Genomic DNA, 16,719 nt, shown 5'->3' with positions numbered 1-16,719 from the left:
TATAAACCCCTGCTATGCCTTCATTTTTGTGCCACCCCTAGAAGAAGCAACAGCGAAACGCACATTGGACTCTACAAGTTAATACATACATGCACCAAATTATTGTTATTTACAAATGTACAAGGATTTAACTATGGTCTATATCACTCAGAGTCTACAACTATATCTTAGAGGTTTTCCAATACTGATTCCTATTAACTGGCACTTCGCACAGCTTATATATTTTTGGGACAGCTTTTCTTCTTTGCCTCTGATTCTATTTCTATCAGTATATTTATTATACATTTTCATATAATGGTACTCTCATTAGTTTCCTTAATCACTGTAAACTGAGCTTGGTAAAATAATGACTGTACCACGTTCTTGTTGTCTTTTGAATGGTGCTTTGCTATACTTCCTGTTTGTCTGCAATATTATCAGCCACTTTTTATCTTGTATGTATATTTTGTCTTTATTCAATAAAAATTGAGATTTTTATATAGGTGTGGTCACACTTCTAGGTTTTGAGACATGTGCTGATGATGACCGCCTTTCTCTTAGGCTGGTTTCACACGTCCAGATAATTCCGGTACCGGAGAAAACAGTACCGCAGTTATCCGTGTCCGTGTGTCCGTGTGCTCACGTGGCACATCAGTGTGGCACATGTGCGGCAGCCGTGTGCCGCCTGGGGACCACACGGACCGTGCAGGAGAGACAGCGCTACAGTAAGCGCTGTCTCCACTGCGTGTGGTGCTGAAGGCGGCATTCATCTTTTGTCCCCTGCAGGAGAGAAGAGATAAAAAAATCAAGTTTTTTTTATTTGTGTTAAAAAAAAAGTTTGGGGGTCACCTCCCGCCTCCCATCACCTGTGCGCCCGCCCGCTTGCAGAGAAATACTCACCCAGCTCCCGTGATGTCTCCTTTCAGCGTCGGCAGCAGGTCCCGTGTGAGCGGTCACGTGGTACCGCTCATTACAGTGATGAATATGCGCAAATTCATTTTAAGGTCATGCCACAGCAACTCAATCGGATTAAGTTCAGGACTTTTACTAGGTTACTCCAAAGTTTTAATTTTGCTTTTCTTAAGCCATTCAGATGTGGACTTGCTGGTGTGTTTTTGATTATTGTCCTGCTGCATAACCCAAGTGCACTCCAACTTGAAGTTATAAACAGACTTGACATTCAGGATTCACCTTCAGGATTTTTAGTAGACAGCAGAATTCATGGTTCCACATATTGCAACAAGTCTTCCAGGTCCTTATTCAGCAAAACAGCCCCAGACCATCATGTCGTCGCTGTGCTTTTAGGGCAATATTGGTTTGCCGGCCACTCCTGGAGGGTTAACCATTGTTCTATGTTTTGGCCATTTGTGGATAATGGCTCTCACTGTGGTTCACTGAAGTCCCAAAGTTTTAGAAATGTCTTTTTAAACTTTTCCAGACTGATAATCTCAATTACTTTGTTTCTCATTTCTTCCAGAAATTCTATGGATAGCATGATGTCTAGCTTTTGAAGATCCTTTCATCTACTTCACTTTGTCAGGCAGGTCTTATTTAAGTTATTTCTGTATTGAGAACTTGAATTTGAACTAAGCTTTCAGAAGATGTGATAAACCAGAGTTGACTTATGATTTAAAGGAGGGAGTAATCATTTTTTCACACAGAGCCCTGAAGGTTTGGACTTAATTTTCCCTTAATAATAAAGCCCTTATTTTAAAAACTGCATTTTGTGTTTACTTGTGTTATCTTTGTCTAATATTTAAATTTGTTTGGTGATCTGAAACATTCAAGTGAGACAAACTTGCAAAAGAATAGGAAATCAATAAGAGGCAAACACTTTTTCACACAACTTAATATATGTATATGTGGCACCCCAGAATCCAGTTGCCACGGTGACATGGCCTCCCTCTAAGGGGTGATGTCATGCCTGGAGGCAAGCAGGAAGATCCCCATGCCAGCTAACACAGTGTACATGTCAATTCCTGCTCCAGGCCAAAAAGGGAGCTCCCGTATAAATTCTGGCCAGCAGGTGGGGTTAGTGAGTCAGAAAAAAGTCAGCTGAGAGAGTAAACAGGAGAGTTGTCATGGAAACGGGAGCCAGCTGGAGCTCATGACAGGACAGTGAGAGAGGAGAGTTGGCAGTTGGTCTGTGGAGAGGGAAGGGACAGAGACAAGAGCTCAGGGGAATAAAAACTGCATATAGCTGACCCCAGAGCAGAGCGCTGACAAAAAGGGACACCAGAGTCCTTGGCTGGGAGGGTGCTTTATGCCCTGACAGCCAAATCTAGAGGGCAGGGGACTGCAAGTTCCCTGGCCACTCTGGACACCTGAAGGCACAGTAGCAGACTAAGAGCTCGGGGCTGACAGTCAAAAGGACAGTGCTCATGAAATAGGCTCATGCTGTCTGCCATACAGGTTAGAAATCATCCCACAGGAGCGGGCTGCGGCTTAGCTACAAGCAGCAGGGACCCTAAAAGAGAGCGCAGAAGGAAAGTCCTCAACCCCACCTGGCAGGGTGGATCCACTGAAATCCTCCAGGCAAGCCAGACTCAATCTGTGATCCATACCCCAGATCGCATCCACTTTCAAGTAAAAGGTAAAGAAAACTGCTCCTCTCTGTGTCCTTCACTTATTCTCTGCACCTCAACATTCACCACCATCTGAACAATCAAATATATTTGCCCTGGGGCCCTATTCTACCAGTGGGGAGCTGAATCATCTTTGCTACATCACCATCAGCCCCAGTGGACCTAAATCGCAGCGTCAGCCACCCATTGCCGAACACCACAGGTGGTGTCACGACTAGTGTTGAGCGATACCGTCCGATACTTGAAAGTATCGGTATCGGATAGTATCGGCCGATACCCGAAAAATATCGGATATCGCCGATACCGATATCCGATACCAATACAAGTCAATGGGACATCAAGTATCGGAAGGTATTCTCATGGTTCCCAGGGTCTGAAGGAGAGGAAACTCTCCTTCAGGCCCTGGGATCCATAGGGATGTGTAAAATAAAGAATTAAAATAAAAAATATTGATATATTTACCTCTCCGGCGGCCCCTGAACTCAGCGCGGGTAACCGGCAGGCTTCTTTGTTCAAAATCAGCGCTTTTAGGACCTGAGAATCACGTCCCGGCTTCTGATTGGTCGCGGGCCGCCCATGTGACCGCCACGCGACCAATCACAAGCCGCGACGTCACCGCAAGCTATTAGCGCGCTCATTTTTGAAAAATGAGCGCGTTAATGACTTTCAAAGACGTAGCGGCTTGTGATTGGTCGCGGCCACGCGACCAATCACAAGCCGCGACGTCACCGCAAGCTATTAACGCGCTCATTTTTAAAAATGAGCGCGTTAATGACTTTCAAAGACGTAGCGGCTTGTGATTGGTCGTGGCCGCGACCAATCACAAGCCGCTACGTCTTTGAAAGCCATTAACGCGCTCATTTTTAAAAATGAGCGCGTTAATAGCTTGCGGTGACGTCCGGCTTGTGATTGGTCGCGGCCACGCGACCAATCACAAGCCGCTACGTCTTTGAAAGCCATTAACGCGCTCATTTTTAAAAATGAGCGCGTTAATAGCTTGCGGTGACGTCCGGCTTGTGATTGGTCGCGGCCACGCGACCAATCACAAGCCGCTACGTCTTTGAAAGCCATTAACGCGCTCATTTTTAAAAATGAGCACGTTAATAGCTTGCGGTGACGTCGCGGCTTGTGATTGGTCGCGTGGCCGCGACCAATCACAAGCCGCTACATCATTGAAAGCCATTAACGCGCTCATTTTTAAAAATGAGTGCGTTAATAGCTTGCGGTGACGTCCGGCATGTGATTGGTCGCGGCCACGCGACTAATCACAAGCCGCTACGTCTTTGAAAGCCATTAACGCGCTCATTTTTAAAAATGAGCGCGTTAATAGCTTGCGGTGACGTCCGGCATGTGATTGGTCGCGGCCACGCGACCAATCACAAGCCGCTACGTCTTTGAAAGCCATTAACGCGCTCATTTTTAAAAATGAGCGCGTTAATAGCTTGCGGTGACGTCGCGGCTTGTGATTGGTCGCGTGGCCGCGACCAATCACAAGCCGCTACGTCTTTGAAAGTCATTAACGCGCTCATTTTTCAAAAATGAGCGCGCTAATAGCTTGCGGTGACGTCGCGGCTTGTGATTGGTCTCGTGGCGGTCACATGGGCGGCCCGCGACCAATCAGAAGCCGGGACGTGATTCTCAGGTCCTAAAAGCGCTGATTTTGAACAACGAAGCCTGCCGGTTACCCGCGCTGAGTCCAGGGGCCGCCGGAGAGGTAAATATATCAATATTTTTTATTTTAATTCTTTATTTTACACATCTCTATGTATCCGATACCGATACCCGATACCACAAAAGTATCGGATCTCGGTATCGGAATTCCGATACCGCAAGTATCGGCCGATACCCGATACTTGCGGTATCGGAATGCTCAACACTAGTCACGACCAAACACCACATAATTATCCTCATCTTTATTCTATCATCTTTATTTTTATATAGCGCTAACAAATTTCGCAGCACTTTACAGTTTGCACACATTATCATTGCTGTCCCCGATGGGGCTAAAAATCTAGAATCCCTATCAGTATGTTTTTGGAGTGTAGGAGGAAACCAGAGTACCCGGAGGAAACCCACGCAAACACGGGGAGAACATACAAACTCCTTGCAGGTGTTGTCCTTAGTGGGTGCTGCAAGACTGCAGTGCTATCCACTGAGCCACCGTTCTGCTCATCCTCCAATTTTTATGACATGGCCAGGGCCACAGAAACAGATCACAACCCCGTGAACTCCCCCATTGAACTGTCCAGTACAATTCCTGGTACCCCACGGCCCTGGCGGGCGCGTCATTTTGGTGTCATGAACAGAACTTTCGGAGCCCGGCATAGCCGAGTACTGTGTGCCAAAGACTTTATTAAATTGTGTGCCAGAGACTTTAATAAGCTTTCAAATCACTGCCATAACTGCGTCACACAGTGCACGCAAGCAGAGAGGGGCATGACGTCGTAGGTGGAGCCAGAAAAAGAACATGAAGCAAAGCCCAACCCACACTCTGATGTCAGAGGGCGAAGTGAAGCTGAAGCTGCGCTCGATTGTGAGTGAGTGAAAAGTAGAAAGTCTTGACTTTTAGACCAGTAGGAGCTCAATCCAGCCGGTCGAAGAGCAGCTGCTGACAATGGTAAAGGTAAACAGAGCTTGGCTGAGGTTCACTGAGGGAAGAAGGAAATGCCCAACTCGGGTGGAGTTTCAGCGGCGGTTGCAGCCACAGCCCCCATAGTGCAGCAATATCCAGTGGCAGCCCCAGCCACAGTCCCCATAATGCCTTTATCAATGCCATATATACCAGGAGCGGTATGATTACCGCAGTACTCAGGGGAGTTGCACATCCTGAGCAATTTCAAGGAAAGACTATGTAGTTTGTTCAAAGTGTACCCCTGCCTGAAAGTCAAAAAGTCAGTATCCTCATTGGCCAGTTAATTGGTGTGGCCCAGAGGGAAGTAAAGTCCTGGCCAGACACTAATAAAGGAACAGTCAAACAAATCATGTCCAGACTGGAGGACACTTTTGACACCCGCACTGCAGCAGAGATAAAAATGAGATTCTTTGGGGCCGGAAAGCGTCACCGCTCTGCTTTCCGGCTGACCGATGCTCACAGCCAGTACAGGAGGAGTGCAGAGCACAGCGCTGGAGGACAGACAGCGTTAGGTAAGTATGTACTGTTTGTTTTTTTTACTTTTAGGATGGTAACCAGGGTAAACATCGGGTTACTAAGCGCGGCCCTGCGCTTAGTTACCCGATGTTTACCCTGGTTACCAGTAAAGACATCGCTGGATCGGTGTCACACACGCCGATCCAGCGATGTCCACGGGAGATCCAGCGACGAAATAAAGTTCTGGACTTTCTTCAGCGACCAACGATCTCCCAGCAGGGGCCTGATCGTTGGTCGCTGTCACACATAACGATTTTATTAACGATATCGTTGCTACGTCACAAAAAGCAACGATATCGTTAACAATATCGTTATGTGTGAAGGTACCTTTAGAAAGAAAGATGGTACAATGAGGATATGTGTTGACTACAGGCTGATTAACCGCATTACACATAAGGACACCTACCTGTTACCCAGGATAGAGGAATCGTTAGCTGTATTGAAATCCGCTCTCAAATTCTCCACCTTAGATCTCACTAGTGGGTATTGGCAGGTTCCCGTGGCAGAGGCGGATAAAGAGAAGACCGCCTTCATGACACCAGTAGGCCTCTCTGAGTTCAACTACAAGCCATTCAGGCTGTGCAATGCACCAGTAACATTTCAGAGGATGATGGAGTGTTGTCTCAAGCAAAAGAACTTTGAAACTGTTCTGTTGTACCTGGATGATGTCATCGTCTTCTCCAAAACCTATGAAAACCACTTGAAACACCTGGCCGAGGTATTCGCAGCCCTGTCCAACTTTGGTTTGAAAGTAAAGCTGTCCAAATGTCACCTTTTGAAGCCCAAGGTGCAGTACCTAAGCCATATGGTAAACACAGAAGGTGTGGCACCAGACCCTGACAAAGTCACCATTATCCGAGACTGGAAAAGACCCAGCACCATTCATGAAGTAAGGCAGTTTCTTGGGTTGGTAGGCTACTACCGGATATTCATCAGGAACTTCACCAAAATAGCTGCACCCCTGCAAGATCTTCTAGTGGGCCAATCCAAGAAGGTCATGAACAAAAGTCTTCCATTCGAGTGGAACAAAAGGATAGAAGAGTCCTTTATCAGGTTGAAATTGGCCCTCACAGGAGATGAGGTCCTGGCCTACCCTGACTATGACCAACCATTTGTACTTTGCACTGACGCCAGCAACGTGGGATTGGGAGCAGTGCTGTAACAAGTGCAGAAAGGCAGAGAGAGAGAGAGTGATTGCCTACGCCATCAGGAAGCTTTGTCCCACTGAAAGGAACCCCGACAATTACAGTTCCTTTAAACTGGATTTCCTCACCATAGTATGGGCAGTAACGGGGCGCTTCAAGCACCTGGCTTCAGTGAAGTTTACCATCTACATGGAAAATAATCTGTTAACCCACCTTAAAATGGCAAAGCTAGGTGCACTTGAGCAGCGATGGATGGCCCGGCTGTCCAACTTTGAGTTTACCATCAAGTACTGAGCGGGACATAAGAACGTTAATGCTCAATTGAAAAAAGTACACCTTAGATGGTATCAATATCTGGTTCAGGTGGCTCACTATGACCCTGCCGGGTCGGACAAATGCTGGAGGGGGTGCGGTCAAAGGGGAACTCTGGAACACACCTGGTTGTCGTGTCCAATTCTTCAGCCCTGGTGGAGAGATATGGACCTTTTAATTGCACAGGTCTTGGGGATCCAGCTGACTCTGTCACCTAGGCAGGCCATTCTTCACATCAGCCTGGAGGACATTCCACACATACTTCGAGGTACACTATCACATATTCTAATAGCTGCCAGATTATTAGTCGCCTCAAGATGGAAAGACACTAATCCTCCCAATATTAGTGAATTAATTAATAAACTTAATGTCCATTGCCAATATGAACTCGCCTTGGCTCACTCCATGACTGCCAAAACCAAAAGACAAAATATTTGGCACCCTTGGTTACACAGTGGTCATTCCTCTATTGACCCGCACCACCTTGTTTGATCGTTTAGTTGAGTGGGAATAAGTAAGCATAATTGACATGTCTGTTTTTGTGTTTGTAATATTCTTATTCTGCCATAGTTTGCCAGGACCCCTTGTCTATAACTGAATTGCTAGATAATGTCTTGTGAATGCCTATACTCCTTTCCTCCTCCCCCTATTTCCCCTACTGTACCTATCACTCCCCCCTGCTTCTTTCCCCTACTTCTTCCTTTCTGATTGGTTTGGTTTTTCTCCTTACTTATTTCTGGTCATTTTTAGTTGACCTCTGTTACTGTTATTACTGTTTGACTGCACTGTATTGTTTTGGAAATCTTCAATAAACACTAATTGATAAAAAAAGAACGTTAATGCTGATGCGCTGTCCAGGATGCCCAATTCAACAGATGGGGGAGAAGATCCAGAAGAACTCGAAGAAATCGAGTTACCAATCTTCCACAGTCCAGTTGCAGCCCAACACTCCCAAGGGGTGAGGAATAAGCGCTATATCGTACGAGAGGCAATGTTGAATTCATTACCCCTTCATGAGTGGGCAGAGATGCAAGATATTGACCCAGCCGTTCGCCTAGTAAAGGAGTTGCTGACACAAGCTGATTCACACCCTGGTCCAGATGCGCCACATGAAGCACTGCATTTATGGAAGGAGAGAGGCAAGCTGTTCATCTATGAGGGTAAGCTGTGCCAGAGGAATATCAACTCGCGCACACATGAACTGGTCTGGCAGGTGATAGTCCCGAAGTGGAATGCGCTAATAGTCTTGGAGGCATACCACGATGGAGCAGGACACTTCTGGTGGAAGAAGTTGGAGGTCCTACTTCGTGAAAGATTCTACTGGGCTAGCATGAGGTGAGCCAATGAGAAGTGTGTTGTAAAGCATTGCGGACTATATTGGTGCTATATAAATATAATTATTATTATTAAGTGGTGCTGAGAATGTGGCTCATGCAACCTGCACAGGAAAGACCGTAACAGCCAGTGAGCCCCATTACAGCCAATTATCATGAAGCAGCCACCTGAACTGGTAGCTCTGGGTCAAGTGAAGTTGACTCCGAGTATGACTGGCTACACCTATGCTCTGACCATTGTTGACCATTACTCAAGATTCTTGGTAGTCGTGCCTGTAAAAGACCAAACAGCGAAGTAAGCAGCCAAGGCACTTCAACAACGCTTTTGTCGACCGCACAGTTACCCTGAACAAGTGCTCACCGACCAAGGTCCAGCCTTTGAGGCAGAAGTGTTCCAGGAGTTCTGTAACATGTACTGTTGCAAGAAAATCAGGACGCCACCGTACCATCCACGGACCTATGGAATGTATGAAAAGATGAACCAGGTGGTAATCTCGGGGTGAGACGCAGCAGCACTCACACACCATTCAGGTATTATGTGACCATATGCACTTTATATTTAAATGATAGCACTATGCACACGGGCACTTTAGTGATTTGGGTCTATATGTGGTAATATGGTAAATTGATCTTTGCCAGGTTCAATTATTCAGGCTGTATGATGGGCACTTTGCTTCATTATTTGTTCAGACTATTTTCAGTTTGCTTTCCATAGATTCCACGTGACCACATCATTTAGTGTTACAAATTATTCCATATGAATTGATGTGTGTTTTTCTACTTAAGGTCCTTAGTCATTTTCTGAGGCATTCATTATGTATTATTAACATGATTTATTTATATTCTTTTGTATAATACATAGTAACATAGTAACATAGTAACATAGTTAGTAAGGCCGAAAAAAGACATTTGTCCATCCAGTTCAGCCTATATTCCATCATAATAAATCCCCAGATCTACGTCCTTCTACAGAACCTAATTGTATGATACAATATTGTTCTGCTCCAGGAAGACATCCAGGCCTCTCTTGAACCCCTCGACTGAGTTCGCCATCACCACCTCCTCAGGCAAGCAATTCCAGATTCTCACTGCCCTAACAGTAAAGAATCCTCTTCTATGTTGGTGGAAAAACCTTCTCTCCTCCAGACGCAAAGAATGCCCCCTTGTGCCCATCACCTTCCTTGGTATAAACAGATCCTCAGCGAGATATTTGTATTGTCCCCTTATATACTTATACATGGTTATTAGATCGCCCCTCAGTCGTCTTTTTTCTAGACTAAATAATTCTAATTTCGCTAATCTATCTGGGTATTGTAGTTCTCCCATCCCCTTTATTAATTTTGTTGCCCTCCTTTGTACTCTCTCTAGTTCCATTATATCCTTCCTGAGCACCGGTGCCCATCTGGACACAGTACTTCATGTGCGGTCTAACTAGGGATTTGTACAGAGGCAGTATAATAAAATTCTTTGATCTTATTTATACACTTCATGTGCCTTCATTCGTTCTTGGTATAACAGTTATGTACGGAGTGTGACTTAGGTTAGTTAGGTTGTGAGGACTAATATGTATACCTATTGAAGACCTTACCTCTAGAAGAATGAAACCAGTGGCCAGAGAAGTTGCCTGATCTGGTAGATCTATATAATCATATACCGGTAAACTCCACCAATTGCACTCCGGCAAACCTTATAAGGGCTAATCTTGGCAAATTACCCATTGATTTGGACATGGGAATCTTAACACCTGAGACGACATCACCAGATGCACACTCGGATACGGAGAGGCTGCAACAATACCGCAAAGAGCAAGAATGTGTGGAAAAAAGTTTGTCACAGGCAAGACAGAGGCAGGAAAGGAATTACAATCAACACACCCCTGCAGTTCCTTTGACACAAGGAGAACAAGTACTCAAAAGAATTAGACGAGTTCACAAACTAGATGACCAGTGGGAGCCTGAGCCATACACCATTATACCTTCAGACTTTAATAACACCAAGGTATGCCTCATCAGCAAGGATGGAGGAGAAACCTCAGAGGCAGTCTCAAGAGATCATCTAAAAGTGTACCCTGATCAACTGAAAGACAAAGAGGAAGTCCAAGACACCCCTCAGCACACAGTAGAGGTGGAAGAGAAGATCTATACTATGCTTGGAGAATTTCCTCGGTCGTGGACACAAGTGAATCAGGCTATCGTAGTACCAGTTCTAACTTTTCACCAGCCTACTGCATCGAAGGAAGCAGAGACTCTTAATGAAATGGCTCCAGTAACAGATGCCACATATGCAATGGAAAGCGGAAATCTGCTCCCTGCTAGCGGTGAATCTGTCAGTCTCATGGTGAGTCTAAGAGTCAGGAGAAGGCAGTCCAGAATACCAATACTACACAGGTCCACATATAGCGTAGTGTCCAGTGCACTCGCTGTACCAGCAGTAGACACTAGAGAACAGGTCAGGTCATCAGAGATATCTGTACTGCGTAGATCCACTCCTAGTACCAGAGGTCAGATCCCTGTCCGTTATAAAGAATACATCATGTAAATAAGTTAATAAGAATGTATAGTGGTAACCGTTAAGCATGAGAGCCTACAGAGACTTACTGTATGAACTTTTTGAGTATTTGTAATAAACAGTTGAATGACAATTGGGCCACAGGACTATGTGTGGTCAGGACTTTATTTGTAAATAGTTACCCCAACTTGGCCTTGAAAATAAGCCACAGGCATGGCCAAAAAAAACCAGGCCCATCTACAGAGTGCCCTGTAGCTATGCCCAGGGACGACACAAAACGTGGGCTAAGGTGGTTCCCACCAGCCAAACCCCAGGTAACAGGACAAAGACAATTCCTGGACGGCAGCATAAGGACTGGTCACTGCAGTAACTACAGTGGGGCAAAAAAGTATTTAGTCAGTCAGCAATAGTGCAAGTTCCACCACTTAAAAAGATGAGAGGCGTCTGTAATTTACATCATAGGTAGACCTCAACTATGGGAGACAAACTGAGAAAAAAAAATCCAGAAAATCACATTGTCTGTTTTTTTAACAATTTATTTGCATATTATGGTGGAAAATAAGTATTTGGTCAGAAACAAACAATCAAGATTTCTGGCTCTCACAGACCTGTAACTTCTTCTTTAAGAGTCTCCTCTTTCCTCCACTCATTACCTGTAGTAATGGCACCTGTTTAAACTTGTTATCAGTATAAAAAGACACCTGTGCACACCCTCAAACAGTCTGACTCCAAACTCCACTATGGTGAAGACCAAAGAGCTGTCAAAGGACACCAGAAACAAAATTGTAGCCCTGCACCAGGCTGGGAAGACTGAATCTGCAATAGCCAACCAGCTTGGAGTGAAGAAATCAACAGTGGGAGCAATAATTAGAAAATGGAAGACATACAAGACCACTGATAATCTCCCTCCATCTGGGGCTCCACGCAAAATCCCACCCCGTGGGGTCAGAATGATCACAAGAACGGTGAGCAAAAATCCCAGAACCACGCGGGGGGACCTAGTGAATGAACTGCAGAGAGCTGGGACAAATGTAACAAGGCCTACCATAAGTAACACACTACGCCACCATGGACTCAGATCCTGCAGTGCCAGACGTGTCCCAATGCTTAAGCCAGTACATGTCCGGGCCCGTCTGAAGTTTGCTAGAGAGCATTTAGATGATCCAGAGGAGTTTTGGGAGAATGTCCTATGGTCTGATGAAACCAAACTGGAACTGTTTGGTAGAAACACAACTTGTCGTGTTTGGAGGAAAAAGAATACTGAGTTGCATCCATCAAACACCATACCTACTGTAAAGCATGGTGGCGGAAACATCATGCTTTGGGGCTGTTTCTCTGCAAAGGGGCCAGGACGACTGATCCGTGTACATGAAAGAATGAATGGGGCCATGTATCGTGAGATTTTGAGTGGAAACCTCCTTCCATCAGCAAGGGCATTGAAGATGAAACGTGGCTGGGTCTTTCAACATGACAATGATCCAAAGCACACCGCCAGGGCAACGAAGGAGTGGCTTCGTAAGAAGCATTTCAAGGTCCTGGAGTGGCCTAGCCAGTCTCCAGATCTCAACCCTATAGAAAACCTTTGGAGGGAGTTGAAAGTCCGTGTTGCGAAGCGAAAAGCCAAAAACATCACTGCTCTAGAGGAGATCTGCATGGAGGAATGGGCCAACATACCAACAACAGTGTGTGGCAACCTTGTGAAGACTTACAGAAAACGTTTGACCTCTGTCATTGCCAACAAAGGATATATTACAAAGTATTGAGATGAAATTTTGTTTCTGACCAAATACTTATTTTCCACCATAATATGCAAATAAATTGTTAAAAAAACAGACAATGTGATTTTCTGGATTTTTTTTCTCAGTTTGTCTCCCATAGTTGAGGTCTACCTATGATGTAAATTACAGACTCCTCTCATCTTTTTAAGTGGTGGAACTTGCACTATTGCTGACTGACTAAATACTTTTTTGCCCCACTGTATGTCTGTAACACCATTGGGTTTATACCTTGTTTCTTCGGCGTTACACTGCATGTCTCAGCTTTAACCCTTGCTCCTCTCTCCCTAATGTACAGGGATACTGTTGTCTGTTATCTGTATGGATTCTGCCAGGTTCCCTGCCACCGCTGCATAGCTGAACATGTGCTGTGATGTCTTTGCTCTGCTCCATGGCCACTCGCATGTGCGCTTCCTGGCTGCCACTGTGGAAGCTAGCCACGGCTTGCATGGTCCTCTGCAGCTGCTGCATGACTTTCCATGTGTGTTCAGGCTCGCAGTTACTGCCAGGTGCCCTAAGCCACAGTTCCTGTGCTGACTGTGCTGTAATGGTTTGTTTGTGCTTAGGGTGCGCGTGGCCACACCTACCCTGCTTTTATTAGGGTTTGAGTGTGCACCTGTGTTGCTTCCTCAGCCTATTGCTGAGGAGCAGCTCCTATATGAACTCCCTCTTTCCTGTTGGGCGTGGCCAGAGCATTCCATTGTGTGTCTGTGTATTGCCTAGTGAGTTAGGTATCCAGCTCCTGTTCTGTCTGCAGTCTGTTCTGGGAGAGCTGATACCCGTCTACCGCCTGTTCTGGAGGCAGAGTGCCCAGATCCCGCCTACTCTGGGGGCAGAATACCCAGATTCATTTGTATCTTTTGTATCTTGTTTTTCCGCCTGTTCTGGGGGCAAAGCACCCAGATCCCGCTTACTCTGGGGGCAGAATACCCAGATCCGCCTATCCTGGAGGCTGCATATGCAGTCCGTTTGTGTTTTGTGTTTTCCGCCTGTTCTGGGGACAGAGTACCCAGATCCGCCTGTCCTGGAGGCTGCATATCCAGTACCTGATCCTGTCTGAACTGTGTCTTTTGTGTTATGTTCCTGAAACCCTTTTGTGTCTGACACCCCATACCCAGTGCAGTGACTGTACTCCTGGGGCTCATCTTTTAAAGATGGAGTCAGGAGTTCCTACTGAGCTTTTACTAATCTATGCTCAGCCTGCTATGCAGTGCTAACCCCATCTGGTCCAGGTGCAGTATGGCAGTGCTAGCACCATCACGCTTGAGTTCCTTCCTAGGTCCGATGCCCGGAGCCTGACGGCCATAGCTTGGAGCCTGAAGATCACCACTACCTGGTCCTGTGTCATCTGAGTCTCAGCCTGTGTCCGATGTCTTGATGCCCTGGGCTGCCATGTCAGTGTCCCAGCCGATTACCTGGGCTGCCACGCCAGTGTCCCCAATGTCTATCCTGTGTCCTAGGACCTGATGTCCTGATTTTGTCCTGATCTCCTTCCTGCTTTCGATGTCCTGATGCCCTGGGCTGCCACACCAGTGTCCCAGCCAATGACCTGGGCTGCCACGCCAGTGTCCCAGATGTCTATCCAGTGTCCTAATGTCCTATCGACATATCGATGCATATCGACATCTTGTTCACATGCTCAGCTGCCACAGATCCTGCTCGCTGCCCTTCCCTAGTCTGGGTAGGTCCAGGTTACTCTATGTGGTCTAGTGGGTCCACATTGCATTCCTTTTTGGGACGCTCGCCCACGTCGTCATGGTCAGGCAACGTGGAGGCGTCAGCTCGGCCGCGTCTGCGGTCGCAGCCGTGACAATGTAATTGTTTTTTTTTTAGGTTTTGATAATTTTAACATTTTTAAGACTTTGTAGATTTTTATTTATTGTTGTGGTTAACAGTTCTTGCTATGTTACCTCAGTCTGGGAGAACTGAATTTAACTGGGGGGATGTGGCACCCTAGAGTCCGGTTGCCACCGTGACATGGCCTCCCTCTAAGGGGTGATACCATGCCTGTAGGCAAGAAATAAGGCCCCATGCCAGCTAACACAGTGTACATGTCAATTCTGCTCCAGGCCAAAAAAGGGAGCTTCCTTATAAATTTTGGCCAGCAGGTGAGGTTAGTGAGTCAGAAAGAAGTCAGCTAAGAGAGTAAACAAGGAGTTATCATGGAAACGGGAGCCAGCTGGAGCTCATGACAGAAAAGTGAGAGAGGAGAGTTGGCATTTGGTCTGTGGAGAGGGAAGGGACAGGAGCAGAGACAAGAGCTCATGGGAATAAAAACTGCTTATAGCTGACCCCAGAGCGGAGAGCTGATATAAAGGGATGCCAGAGTCATTGGCTGGGCTGGTGCTGTATGCCCTGACTGCAGAATCTGGAGGGCAGGTGACTGCAAGTTCCCTGGCCACACTGAACACCTAAAGGAACGGTAGAAGACCAAGAGCCTGGGGCTGACAGTGAAAAGGACAGTGCCCATGAAATAGGCTCACGCTGTCCTGGCGGGCATGTCATACATGCATATAAATATTTTGAGGCAGTGACCCTTGTTACAGCTAGGGGCGCTGTTTGTGCTCCCCAGAAGGCGCACAGAGGCATATGAAGGCTATAGGTGTGCATGACAGTCGCAGGTGTAGCTGTGATTGCAATGTGAGGTAGTGACTCATGTCACAGGTAGGGGTCGCTGTGTTTTCTCCCCAGGTTGCACATGGAGATGGGTTAAATCCATAGCAGGAAGCCACAGGTTTGTTAAAAGCCCTGCACTAAAGGGTATGCGTTTTTCAGGTGTCAGGTGTGGTGCAACATCAGTATCAGGCTGGTGTGTGCTGGTGTGCAGAGCAGAGGTCTGCAGAGCACTGGCTGAGTGCACGGAGGCACAGGCCAGGGGATACAGCACCCAGGGCAGCTGAGTAGCCTGGCACCTACAGCAATGCAAGTTGTCCATAGTACTGGTCTCAGATGTGGACAGTCCTGTGCCCGGAGTTGGATGTCTTGTGCCCGAAGGAGTCAGATGTGGACAATCCTGTGCCCGGAGGTGGATGTCCTGTGCCCAAAAAAGTCTGATGTGGACAATCCTGTGCCCGGAGATGGATGTCTTGTGCCTGAAGGAGTCGAATGTGGACAGTCCTGTGCCTGGAGGTGGATGTCCTGTTCCCGAAGGAGTCGGATGTGGACAGTCCTGTGCCCGGAGGTGGATTTCCTGTGCCCAAAAGAGAACCGGCATGGGTTATGATTGCAAACAGGTGGATATGGTGCCCGGCTGCTATCCGGAGGATATCCTGGGCTGTGTACGGCTGTGTGAGTAGAGAGATTGTGATACAGCAATGCAGGTTACCTGTTGTGAATTCTGTGGCTGAGTTCACTTCTGTGGTCACAAGTGGTATTGCAGTCTCTGGGCTTCCTCCCTCAGGTGTTTTGGTGAGCTCGTTGGCTGCCTTGCTATTTAGCTCCACCTGAGTCTGTCTTCCTTGCTCCTTGTCAATGTTCCAGTGTTGGATCTGAGCTACTGCATCTTTCCTTGGGCCTGCTGCTCTGCTAGATAAGTGCTTCTAGTTTGTTTTCTGTTTTTTCTGTCCAGCTTGCTATTAACTTTTGCTGGAAGCTCTGAGAAGCAAAGGGGTGTACCGCCGTGCTGTTAGTTCGGCACGGTGGGTCTTTTTGCCCCTTTGCGTGGTTTTCGTTTTAGGGTTTTTTGTAGACTGCATAGTTCTCTTTGCTATCCTCGCTCTGTCTAGAATATCGGGCCTCACTTTGCTGAATCTATTTCATTCCTACGTTTGTCTTTTCATCTTGCTAACAGTCATTATATGTGGGGGGCTGCCTATTCCTTTGGGGTATTTCTCTGAGGTAAGTCAGGCTTGTATTTCTATCTTCAGGCTAGTCAGCTCCTCAGGCAGTGCCGAGTTGCATAGGTAGTGATAGGCGCAATCCACTGCTGCTTAT

The sequence above is a fragment of the Ranitomeya imitator genome, chromosome 2, assembly GCF_032444005.1.
Source record: "Ranitomeya imitator isolate aRanImi1 chromosome 2, aRanImi1.pri, whole genome shotgun sequence".
NCBI classification, from domain to species: Eukaryota; Metazoa; Chordata; class Amphibia; order Anura; family Dendrobatidae; genus Ranitomeya; species Ranitomeya imitator.
Note: the sequence above shows the minus strand (reverse complement) of the source record.